This window comes from Varroa destructor, unplaced genomic scaffold (assembly GCF_002443255.2).
Source record: "Varroa destructor unplaced genomic scaffold, Vdes_3.0 BEIS01000002.1, whole genome shotgun sequence".
NCBI classification, from domain to species: Eukaryota; Metazoa; Arthropoda; class Arachnida; order Mesostigmata; family Varroidae; genus Varroa; species Varroa destructor.
In genome coordinates, this window is record NW_019211455.1 from 38,820,854 (window position 1) to 38,833,276 (window position 12,423).

Consider the following 12,423-nt stretch of genomic DNA (forward strand, 5'->3'; position numbering starts at 1 on the left):
GCGCCCCTTACAAAACTCACAGATTCTCTGACCTCCTGCACCCTAGCAGGCAAGCTGTATTGTAGCGGAGTCTTGTCGAGGCGTATCATCCGTTACAGACATACCCCTGCGACTCGTGTGCACACCAAACTTCGGAATCGTTCTGATCCTCATCCCTTAACTTTATTTGACTCGCCCTGCGATGTTACACGCGACCTTTTCAGCTACATTACTCGTTTACTTGTATCAGCTACTCTCAACAGCTTGACGTTACTAGATTGAGAAAGGCAAAACGGCGAAAAACGTACTCTCCTGAATTGCCCTTCCGTCAACTATTCCATTAGCGGCCTTACAGTTCGACATGCAGCTTGGTTCTCCAGTTATTACAGCTTTCTTAGCTTCACAGCAAGTAACTCAATTATGGCTATACGCACCTATTATACTCTGGCAGTAAAAAGACGGCTATCGGGTCGTTTGAAATTTCGAGGTGCTTATCCCTTATCCATATTTGTGGGTGCATGTATCCATGTGCGATGTATGTTTTTTTTTAAGACACTTGACGACAGCGTCCTCAGCTAACAATGTCTTCGTAAACATAATCATAAATTTTTTGCCGTTCGAGCATATCCATCCTTTCATCCTCAGGAAGCGTGGTTGACGGCATATCAGCTTGCTTTTAAAGGTTTCCGTTTCACTTTCCAAAGCTCCAACACAACAATACGAATGTGACGAACGCCATTATTTTGCTTTCCACCGGTGTAGTCTCCATATATTTTACAAATCGTTCGGTTTACTAGTTCTCTGCGGGCAAGCTGACATCTTCCCATTGGCTCAGCCCGCGGGTCGGTCTCATCAGCCATTCGCCATGCGGCATATAATACTCTGTTGCATTTACTATAGCATAGGTGAGGGCCTGCAGTCTCTCAGCACAGTGTACACATAGAAGACAGGATCCTTTTGAGTCCGGGTCCGCTGACGTAGGAGATCCTTCTGCCCTTTTTCGCCTGCTTAGGAATTAAGGACCTGGAGTCATTGCTGTGTTGTTCACCTGTTCCAGTGGTCGTATTTTGCTATTGGTCCATTTTGAAAATTGCGCCACTTACCCCCGCAGGGTTTGCAAATAGGAACCAGAAACGGTTTCCGAGCTATTCTTTGGCTTAATCGAAATAGAGGCCACGTAAACTCAGTTCACAGATGAAGTTCTAAAAAACTGTGCGTAAGTTTACTGCCGATTCTACTTACACTCTCTCTCACGCCGCGCCTAATTCAGCGACTTGTAGGGACTAAGAATCTTTTGCGCTTATCGATGTACAGGGTAGTAAGGATTCGAACGTTCCAACCAAATGAATGCGAGAAAAATGTGTACGCATTTTGTGGTTACCTAATTTCGCTAGTTAAATCGAAAATGTCTTTGTGTCAATCGGCGGGTCGCAACTTCGTCCATCGATGTACGTATTGGATTGTCGAAAAAATATGGACCGTTTCAAGTAAAAATTGAAGAAAATACGGAACTAATTGTCCATCATGTTTATCAGTTATCTTCTGTCGTTTTTCTGGCAAAATCATAATCCCATCGCTGTAAGACTGCTGTGGTTTTAGAGTGAAAAATTATGATAAAGGATTTTTGTATTTCTTCATTAAAATTAAATTCACACCACTAAAAGAATTTTGCAGAAAATTAGGCAGATGATTGCTGGATTGTGCAAGACCCACGCACAAGAAAATCCAATTTAAGCTCTTTCCGTTTTTTTCTAGGTAGATAAGGAAGTGTGTGGTCCACAGTTGGCATGGTGGAAGACAACGCTTTTTCTGTTAATTTCAATAACCAGCTGCAATCTTGTTAGTTGTAAATTTCGACTAAATCATGTTTCCAGGCAGCAGCAACTCATAAGGCACGATCCCCTTCCAGTTCCATCAAACACGTAGCATCGCCTGTTAGCTTGGGCTCTGCCAAAAGGTGTGGAGTATATTTTCCTTATTTACCGTATGTGATCTACTTTTCATCACCCGCTCCAAAGATGACTCGGTCCTTTTGCGGTTCTGTAAAGTTTCTCAGGTGACAATTTATTTTGCATCAGTTCGTGTAACACTCAAACATCGTGTTTTTTTTTTTTTGTAACCGGCCTTCTTTTTCAAATGGTTCTAAACTACTTAGCCGCAAATGCTTAGTCCCTTGGCGATATCGTAGCTGCTCATGTTTTGATTTTATTCTCCTTTTGCAATCATTTCAACAGTTCTTTCGTTAACTGGTCGACCACTACGAGAAGTATCTCTCATATCGAAATTTCCAGCGACAAAACAATCTTTAAGCCGGTCCCCCTTCTTGAAAACCCGTCCTGACTATAAACAGGAGAAATTTTGTAATAAGCCTGGTTAGCATTTGTGCTTTAGTCGTAACAAAATTATAAACGAGAGCAAATTTTTGTAAAAATTTCACTTATCATTATGGAATCCTATTTTTGAGTATGAATAAGAATATTCCAACAATATCAGCATATCTATTGCTGCCAAATCTCAATTTGCAAATGATTATTTGTCCCGACAGGACGCAGATGATCTACGACATAAGGCCTGGTGAAGTCACTTGGTCAGAAAGATGGTAATTACCTTTTCTACTACCTAGATGCTAAAAGCAACGGCAATTTATCCAGTGCGTTATAACTCTAGACAAGTCTATATATTATAAGCATCATCTCTAAAAATGTCTCTATTCTATATTTGAGGAAGCGATTTCCCGTTCCCGCCATGACCGTCTTGAAAAGAGATCACGTTTATCGGCGTTCGCTTCTGCTCTCTATCTACACCATACCATTCTAGCGCTACATTGTGGATTGTATTGTTTATTTTTTTGTAATTATTGTATTAGTTTAGCGCCAAATATGCAAAAACAGACCTTACCGCTTAAATTCGACCCGGCTGTGATAGGCATAGGGGATAGCTAAGAGTATAAACCGTTCTATACGCTTATAAAATGATGAGAGTATGAAAAAGGTCGCTAAATTTTGTCCGCAAATGGCCTACTCTGGCCATTGGTAACCGTCATCTTTTTGTTGGTTGTTTCCCACACATTACCTGGTCAAGTTCTCATGGCTATTTCAAGACTAGTGGTAAGGTTAGCAATGACTTGCGTTGCGGGTTCACACTTCAAAATGCTGGATTAGGTTAGGGCTATTTGACTTGATGGGCTTTTCAGCTACTTACACAGAAACAGGCACAACCGATAATTTTTACTATTCACTTTATTCAAATGGCCTCGTATTCTTTAGAGAACTTTTCTTTTTAATAATGAACAAACGTGACGTTCGTTTACTGTAATCCAAAGCCAAACCAGTATATGGAGTATAGTCTGGATTTTGCTTGTGTTCTATAGCAGCCACGAAAAAGCTTCGACGACCGAAAGTGACAAAGCTACAAACGCCTGAATTTAGAAAGCAACGAAATCCGATTATTTAAATCTGGATGTCGTAAAATTTCACTCTAAAAATGTACTCTGGTTTGGTACATTTCTGAGTTGTGCTCGGCTGATCAAAGATTCTCTGGTACCTTCGATAGCCAACACTTTAACAATGTCTCTCATTTTATCTAATCGCATTATGAACAAGCTTTAGCCCCAACGGTATCAGGTGGGTCGTTGGTCTTAATAGGGAAGATCGGTTAAAAATTTTCGTTATTATCAAAGACGGACGACACATTTTGCTTTCTGATCTTCTAAGAATTCATACCTAATTACCGTTTATACAATAAAGATGGTTCTTATTTAATAGTAGGTCAGGTTATTAGAAATCAACTTTCGTCAGAGTTTGTGTAAATAGACAATGAAGATGTGATCAAACAGCAGTCAGCGAACTACTAACCTAGAATACGACCAAATATTCCGCTGTCGTATACATAGTTATTGCTAGCTATCATATTTTCTAACGTATCGATTCGTTTAAACCGGGATCGGTTAAATTTCGTTGCTAAGACACCATCAATGTAAAAAATCATAGACACATTTCGTGAGCTCGTGAGTAGCAGAGCTACCATTATCATCAAGGCAGGACTACATTATAGCACTAACATAGTCTAATCCCTTGTTAAGTCTTACAGGAATTACACTGTCGATGTTTTCTGGTATATAAAAAAATCCTACTTTCATTTCGAGGTTTACAAACTCGTCGTCAATCAGAAAGCAATCAACCACTCCTCTCACTGAAAAGGAAGCGACCTTGAAGAAAACATTTTTGTGATAGAAAGGCAATAATGAAAGATGAATCTGCAGTCCTTTGCCTTTGTTTGCAATTACTTTACGTTACTACTGATAGTGTTGTCTGAACCAGGCTCCGCGGTACCTTACAGCACAGCTGAAAAAGACCTCATAAAAACAGAATTTGGAAACACGGTAACTATCAAACGCTCAATACAAGTAAAAATTAAGCAGAAGTATTATCCAGAAGTATAGACTGGTGAGTTCTATCAGTAATACTTGCCGCTTCGCTACATACTATGCGAAGGTGATCATCAAACACGCTGAGAGACATAAGCACGAAAGCACACAAGTCGGGGGTCGTCGCATATAATTTTATATTAGCACTGAATATTTGTTTAAAGTGAACATTGTAGTTTTTTTTTTGGCGATTACCCCTTGAATCACACAAGCTAGGTGGTCCTTTACAGCGGATTCGGTAGTTCGAGTGGGTCGATAGACAGCACCCCCGAGGGGAAAAGCATTGGCCATATTCATTTAAGAGTCAAACGCCAACGGAGTATCCCCTCAACAAAAAAGCTTAAAACATGCAAAGGCACAACCATGTCTTCTGCCTATACGTCGACGACACGTTGTCGGTAGACTCGTCAACCATGTTAACTGCATAAAAGGTTTACTGCAGTAAACGCTTGTGGGCCTTGTCCATGCAGATATAAATACATCGATGTACAGACACAAGTAGGTGCCTCCTTTAACCTTCAAAACGGTGTCCTTGCTAGCCTTACAACAAAACTCAAGGACAGAAGGTACATGAGTCGGGCGTGCGCGAAAACTTCACGTACGCTATAGTTCTCTCCTCCATTGGAATGTCTACGTATATATTTTTTATCGGCTTCATCCACATCTAAGGATGAACATTCGTCTGCATCCTTACAGCATGTCCTACTTGATTTCTCGAGTCTAAATCAGGAACTCGATAAAGCGTAGGTAAACGTTAGAGTACTCGTATCTCTACGGATGGTTGGTAAATATGCATAGGCCCTTAAATAAAATTACGGTAATAGCGTTAACCGCATGTTATAATATGAACTGAGGATTGTCCTACAACGCTTGATTGTCGGACAGGAACACAGGTGAAATTACCATTATACAGTTGTAGACTTTGGACCAATAGAGATATAACTACACGATATGCTCTAGCAGCTCAAAGATGTATTAAGTTGCTGTTGAGCAACGTTTTCATAAACAACTGCCCACGATTATTTATTTACACAAAGATTTGCTATAATGATTCGCACCCCCATAATAAATTAAACGTTAGTGGGGCAGTTATCGATTAATAAAGAAAAGGAGTCGTTGTAAGTAGTCGTGGGATTCTTACTCACGTTCGAAATTAAGTCGGCAGACTCTATCTTTAACGCGACTACGTGAGTGCGCCTGTGCAAGTTGCTTGTGTGCCTAAGGCTCTGCCAGGCACCGTTTCAGTTTATATATACGAATATTAAGGTAATACATGTGTTAATATATAACTCGACTGGGACTCTTGTCTGAAGCGAGTATAATCCGTCTAAATGTTCAGCGCCGTCTGCGCTGACTCATATGAAGCTTTTATGCCTATTTAGCGGACAAGCAGTGCATCTGTGGTCAAATCCATACTAGTCGATGTGCCTGTAGCTGACCACTGACAACGCTCTAACCGGCAGCTCTTTCTAATGTCATATGTCCATACCTAAAAATAAAACGACAACGTAAGGTTATTCTTTATATTTTCGTGGGTTATTTCATTCCATGTGTCTGTTTGTAAACCAGAGGGCTCCGTATTTACCCCTGTTCGATTTCGCTTGATATCGGCAGTTCAACGATCTCGTAGAGCTTTTGTCGCATAAGAAAAACAATTAATCGGCCAACGGTAAAGCAGTATTGAACGTGCTACGCAGTTATCTCCAGAGTAGTCCAAACAATCATGTCATTGCGTTTTCCACCGTCATAGAACAGTAACATGTCTGTTAGCGAATTATTCATTCTGTGGGCAAACTAGAAGGGACACTTAGGTGAGATGATAGCATGTAACGCTCTAACTAATGAGACATTCATAAGCGAAGCTGCAACTAGAGAGCTGGCAACAACTAACAGTAGGCAACAGAATAGGACACGTGAGCTTGATCCACACAGTGGGCGTGGGGCAAAAGGTAGCTGACCAGGACTCACGTCGTTCTAATGTTTATCAGGAACTACACAAAAGAAAGGGTCGCGCCTAAAACAACACTGAGACCCGATATTCACATTTAGACAGATAGCTTTTGACTGATTCTCATATTTGCTTTAGTTAGGATAAACGTATACGAGATAACAAAGCTAGATTGGAAGCAGAACAATGATAGTTAAAAATTTACCGAAATCTTGCTCGATTGCTACCACTTGCTACCACTGAGGGCGAATTAAAATTGCGTAAGGGCCCTTTTACGATTTAGATAGTTTCGGGATCTTTTTTGCTTCGAAGAGAGCTCGAGGTGTTTGTATCCAAAGCCGAACGGATGTCGTAAGAAAAACACCTTTTCCATCTAGTCTCGGTTCTATACTTTTTTTAGCCAACACCTCGTTTCCGTTTTCTGAAGAGTGCTTGCATGCTGTGCACCCTAGTGGACATATGTTGGCATCATATACTTTTTACCCTTACATTTACATTTGCCTAAGCTCAGTAACCGCCAGTGCAAGTTCACCTTGTTGTTCTTCCTTGAAGTTCTGAAGCTCCGCTTACCGCTAGCCACAGTGGAGTCAGACTATAGCGTGTCAATGTGCAGGATGCAGAATTCTAAAGCATTGCCAAGTCGCCCAAAAGAGCTCTCAATTCAGATGGCCGTATGCAAGGACAGCGCTGAGATGGATATAGCTCCCTGTAGCTTCTCTGCCAATATTATGCTGTGTTGTCTTAGTACGGGATCAGAGTTGCCGGTAGACCAACAAGTCTACTTATCGTTTACAACAGCCATTTTCTAGAGAGGTCAGAAAACTGAAGAGGGAAAAAGAGCACACAACAGTGTTACTGTGCCATTTTGGGCAATTTTAGCTCTCACGTTTTTTGCAGGCCTGCGCCAGATCTTGCAAAAAGGACTTCGAAAGATGCTCGACAGCCAGGCGTTGGAACTGGGTGAAGGGAAGTGCACCGGCGCCATTCCGCACAACAGTTCGGTCGTAATGTATATACATATATATATATATATATATATACAAGGAAAACATAATCGGCATTACTACATTTCGGGCAAAGAATAGAAGCGGACTGGTGAGTTCTGAGAGGATGAACGAAAAGCTATAAGAAATTGGCCTTTGGCAATAGCATAAATATGTATATATATAAAGAGTAAGTGCAATACCGCCTTATCCGACAACATGAAAAGAAGAACATACGACGTTTGCTTTGTGCCAAGGCGCTTGGCTGAATGGTCAACTCATTGCGATGGTGGCAGCAGCGGTAATGGTGGTCACGAGGCTGGTGGTAATTTAACGCACCTGTAGTAGAAGTAATCTATTCCCTGGGGATGGGGAAAAGCTGCACTCTTTACTGGTCGAAGGAGTAGGCTCCCTGGTCTTTGATTTGAGAGAAGTGGAGTTCGGGTTGAAACTCCACAATATTAGACAAAATGATGACGAAGACAGATGAGGCTTACTTACTTCATTAGTCAGCTCAACAGCGAAATCTTGTATCCTACAGCTGATAGCTTAGACGACCACGAGCAACAGAGATATGGCTGCTCCATTAGTATCCGCCTAAAACCGACCGCACTCTCTTCACCAACTTTGTAGTTATTACATCACGGACATTCATTCTTCTGAATGCGTATAGGCAATAAAATTCCCATGTATTGGAAATGTTCCCTTTCATATTGCCTTTGTGGGCACTCTGAATATGAAATCAAGGAAATTCAACCTACTCGAATAACTTATCCAAATGAAAACATTAAAATTCATTGTGCAATGAAAACAAGATTTACGTATAGCGTTGATAGTAAGTGTTCATCATAGGTGAAAGAAATACCCGGAGCCAGTGCCAGATTCTAAAACCTAAGGACGCTCACTTTATCGGTAGTTTCGGTATCGGTTTTTATCCACAAGATGGCCAGCTAATAGATTTTCTCATTAACTGATTATTGCATTTATCGTTATTCTTATTAATTTACTTTTAACTATTTCTTATCTTAGCATATTCTATTCTATCAGTCATAGTCCAGGTAGTGATGTGGCGGTAACATGCTAGAGATTAACAGTTCGAAACATCAGAGGTGCAGGTTCGATACCACGTCGCCGTAATTGCGCAGTGATAACAGGTATATCTCATAAACTGCAAACCGGACGTAGACGCGTTTTGTTGCGTGCTAAAATCGAGTCGACGGCTCTAATAGCTAACGCCGGTGCCTGACGTAAGGCTTGAAACATTTATTTTTTGGCTCCGAAACCGTACGTATGCACGCTTTGCTTCGTCAGTCGTCTGAAGCAAAGTTTAATATCACTGTCGAATATTAAACTTATTTCTTGCTTTGGCTTATCGCAATAGGCATGCTACCGGGACGGCGTTCTGTGTATCTGATCCACATCTGTAAATAAAATTACGAGATATCAGAGGGAACAGTTACCTTTAGAATGAATCTATAAGCGATTTTGTTCGAAGAAGGTTCACCATCCTGACGCTGGCGTAAATATGATTTACGAACATGTTTCGAGCATGAAGTTACGCACCGTTCCAACGAGAGCGTACTATGCGATATCAACACGAACTGGACGCACTACAGAATAGAAAACCCAACGCAGCTTCCTGGACTGCGCTATGATAACCTTAGCTTATCGGGTTCACTGTGGCGTACCGCAACAATTAAAACTATTGGAATACAAAATGCCCATATTTAGATACGTAAATTACTTGAAATAGGCGTAGCAAATTAAAAGATCTTTTTTTTTTCCCCTATTTAGATCAGGTGGAACAGCCTGAGAGTGTGTGTCGTCCAGTCGCGTCAACATAGCAAGTGCATCCGATTTCTCTGATCTATGTGCTTTAATAATCTATGCTCAGCTTTTTAGGCCAAATCAGCTATGAACAGTGGAACGATATGTGTCAAAATGTATTCAGCAAGCTAGTAGTTTAAAAAACGATGGCTTGAATAATAGAGGAGGTCCGTGTGAATGGTACCTTTAGCCCTTTACTAGTAAGCGGCACGATTACTGTTTGTACTTTTCAGTTTATAATTCGATGTTAAGCCCTATTGTAGTTAGAAGTGAATCTCGAAAAAAAAAAAAAAAAAAAAACAACACCGAATATTCTTAAATGTTGGATCATAAAAACTGAACGTGATGAACCCGAAAAAGTTCTTACTTCTATTGAATTAGCACCTACTTGTCCGTGGCCGGAATCTTCATTCGATTAAACTTCTGCTTTACATCTGGTATCGGCGTTAGGTATCCCATTAGACGGCCGGCTGGCTCCCAGCATGAAACGAGGTGTGTCCACGCCCGGATTCGAACCTAGATTATAACGTGTCCCTGAGATTAGCAAGTAAACATGTTGCAATCTAAAGCTAAACATCGTATAGCAAAATCGTCTGCTCCTCGTTGTCGCATACTAATGAGATCAATTTTGCAACATTTCACAAATGCGATGACGTATCCATCGCAGGTCAGGTCACGTAAATTCCATGTCGCCATCCGGTCTTTGCCATTGGCTTAAAACACGCGTGTTATTTGGCTGTATTGACAGAAGGGTAATGCTTTAAGATCGGACGTAAAATACAAAAAGTACTTTACATAGACATGGAACTGAACGACGATATCAAGGTATATCTACCTAGACGTTGGAAATCGACACAACTTACCTTCAAGATTTAGAAATAAAGTTAGCTCAGGTCACGCTCTTTTAAGCATATGCATTATGTGAACATGTTGACCATGTCTGAAACGTCGCGAGAGAAGTGAGAAAAACAAAAGAAAAATATATACAATATGCCTGAAAGTGCACTGCTGCGGAAAGTTTCTAGGTAAGTTATTCAATACAAAAATAAAATTATGTATATATATATTATTGATGCACAACCGTAGCGAAAAATATGAAATAAATACACGAGCCTCTAGAATACGCAGGCTTGGGTGGCTAAATGTATACTTTGTTAGTGATTTAAAATTCCACCCTTGAATAACCTTGAAGCCTACGTTGAAAGCTTTATTCATTAGCCTTAAAATCCAGTTTTCGTATGCGTTTAGGCAGCTGCTTCCAAGTCTCTATTAGGTTCTCCTTTCCTTAACAACGTATACTAATTATTTAGGAACATCCACTTCGAATATGGTTTGCCCCATATACTTCTTGGCCACTTTCTAAATCCTGACCTCAGTTTCGCTACTCGAAAAAGTGACATTGTTAGATTAGCGTTCCGTTTAAAAAATAACGTGACCTTAGTAATGTATACTTCAGTTTAACAGCTGTTCATTAGGATATCTCTACAGTGACTTTTATATCTAGTATACGATTATTTATTTAGCCAAGCCTTTTGAGGCCACTTTAATAGAGATGCATAGTGAATCATACGAGTAAGGGCAGTGGTAACCAACTTTAAGAGCTAGGATTTTTCGACTAGTAACTGATAATTGGATGATACTTTGATCACCAGTTGACAAAGCAAAAAAAAGACGCTAGGTGAACATGGATGCACGCCTGCTCATCTGGTCATTGATGCTTAAAAAGGGTTGCCATAATGATAACTCTATACGGTTCGAAATAAAAGTTTAGTGAGATAGCTTGTTCGGATCACAGGTCATTTTGAACCTTGTTCGTCTTATCGTAGCAATCTACCCTTCTTCGAAGAGACTTCGAAGCGGATTGACTATTAAACAAATACCATGAAACTTGCTTTTGGCCATGTGTATCCAAGCAACCTCATTGCCGTCCTGCTATTATTTAGCCTTTATATTAACCAATAAAACAAATGTAAAATATTCAGAACTGAAGAAATCAGCCAGGTTGCCAGCTTTTAATTCTATGAAACATTGAAAGTTTTCTACCCCGCCCAAACTATAACAAAGTCTAACGTGAATTAATTACTCTAGATGGTCAATCCGTAGGGTAGTTATCGATCTAAATGTTTATACTCAAAACCCGCAACGAACACAGATCAGTTTATTAAAACGGATAACGTTATATATATATATATATATATATATATATATAATTTAGTGCTATCAGGAGATTTTTTGTTTGCAGGCTAATTATTGGCAAAAATAATAGAAAAATATATTTATAGAAGATAAGAAGAACAACTGGGCTTATAGCAATCTTCCGTTTTGGCGTACATTGCAGTTATTTCTGTTGATTCCTTTTACAAGACCCTGACTTTCGTGGACGACGTTTATTGACGTTTATGTATACACTACATTAGATTTGCTAGAGCTATTTAGTGGCTCGAAAATCTCGAGTAAATTTTAAAGCGCACACGATTAGCAGGCAAAATGTAAGAAGTATTTTTATCTACGTCTTTAGCTATCTATAAGGTGATATTACAAAATGATAAGAGGTAAGAACATCGTTTAGTTCCGAAAATGAAACCTCAGATTCGTGGATGAAAAAAGCTAATAGTATCCGTAGAGAATTAGTAAAAATACCGTTCATAGAGGTTTTTAACTAAACAACGCTTTGTTGCTGATGCAATCGAACTGGGAGGTTGAATACGACGGAAAAATAAGCTGATGTGATAATGGAAGCTTTTTCTCTGCGGCGACGGTGTGCTTAAGATCCATTTCTGTGATGGTAACAGTTACGCAAATTGTCTTTAGAGTACACCATAAATGTTTCCAGTTATTGTGGATTTAGTTTACGAAGAGCTGATTTTTTGCTTTCTTTCTTTATTTTCAGTTTTTATATCTAAATTTGATAACATGTACTTCGTAGAATCCTTTATTAAGGCTACAGAAAGCGCACCGTCTAGTTTGCTCAAGAGCTTCCGTGATAACAATAACTTGTTTTTTTTCGTTTGAGGTCTTAAAGTGCATTCACCACGTTTCTACTTTTCAACCTTCTAAATTCCGTTGTTATAATGATTTCACTGATTTCAAATTGTTGTTTTTTTGCGGTCTGCCTCTTTAGTGTTTTCATTGCTCTTCGCTACATTCGTCAGCCATAACTAGCTAAGGACATGAAGTATATAGTTACTGATAGCTATTCGCTAATGCCACATAGTTTAGAAGTGACTCAGGAATTTTCGATCCGCTGGAGTACTTCTAGA

At 39.8% G+C, this 12,423-nt stretch overlaps 1 protein-coding gene and 1 long non-coding RNA gene across 2 annotated transcripts in view; one reads left to right on the top strand and one right to left on the bottom strand.

Annotated features, from left to right (window-relative positions):
* Nucleotides 1–12,423, top strand: part of LOC111245672 (histamine H1 receptor-like) — a 156,417-nt gene that overhangs the window by 93,191 nt on the left and 50,803 nt on the right. The gene's annotated exons all lie outside the window — the stretch shown is intronic.
* On the bottom strand, nt 3,169–9,736 carry LOC147757783 (uncharacterized). The gene is made up of 3 exons (XR_015321596.1): nt 9,552–9,736; nt 6,559–8,757; nt 3,169–6,106 (listed from the first exon to the last, which is right to left on the bottom strand). It is a non-coding gene; the product is annotated as an uncharacterized LOC147757783 (long non-coding RNA).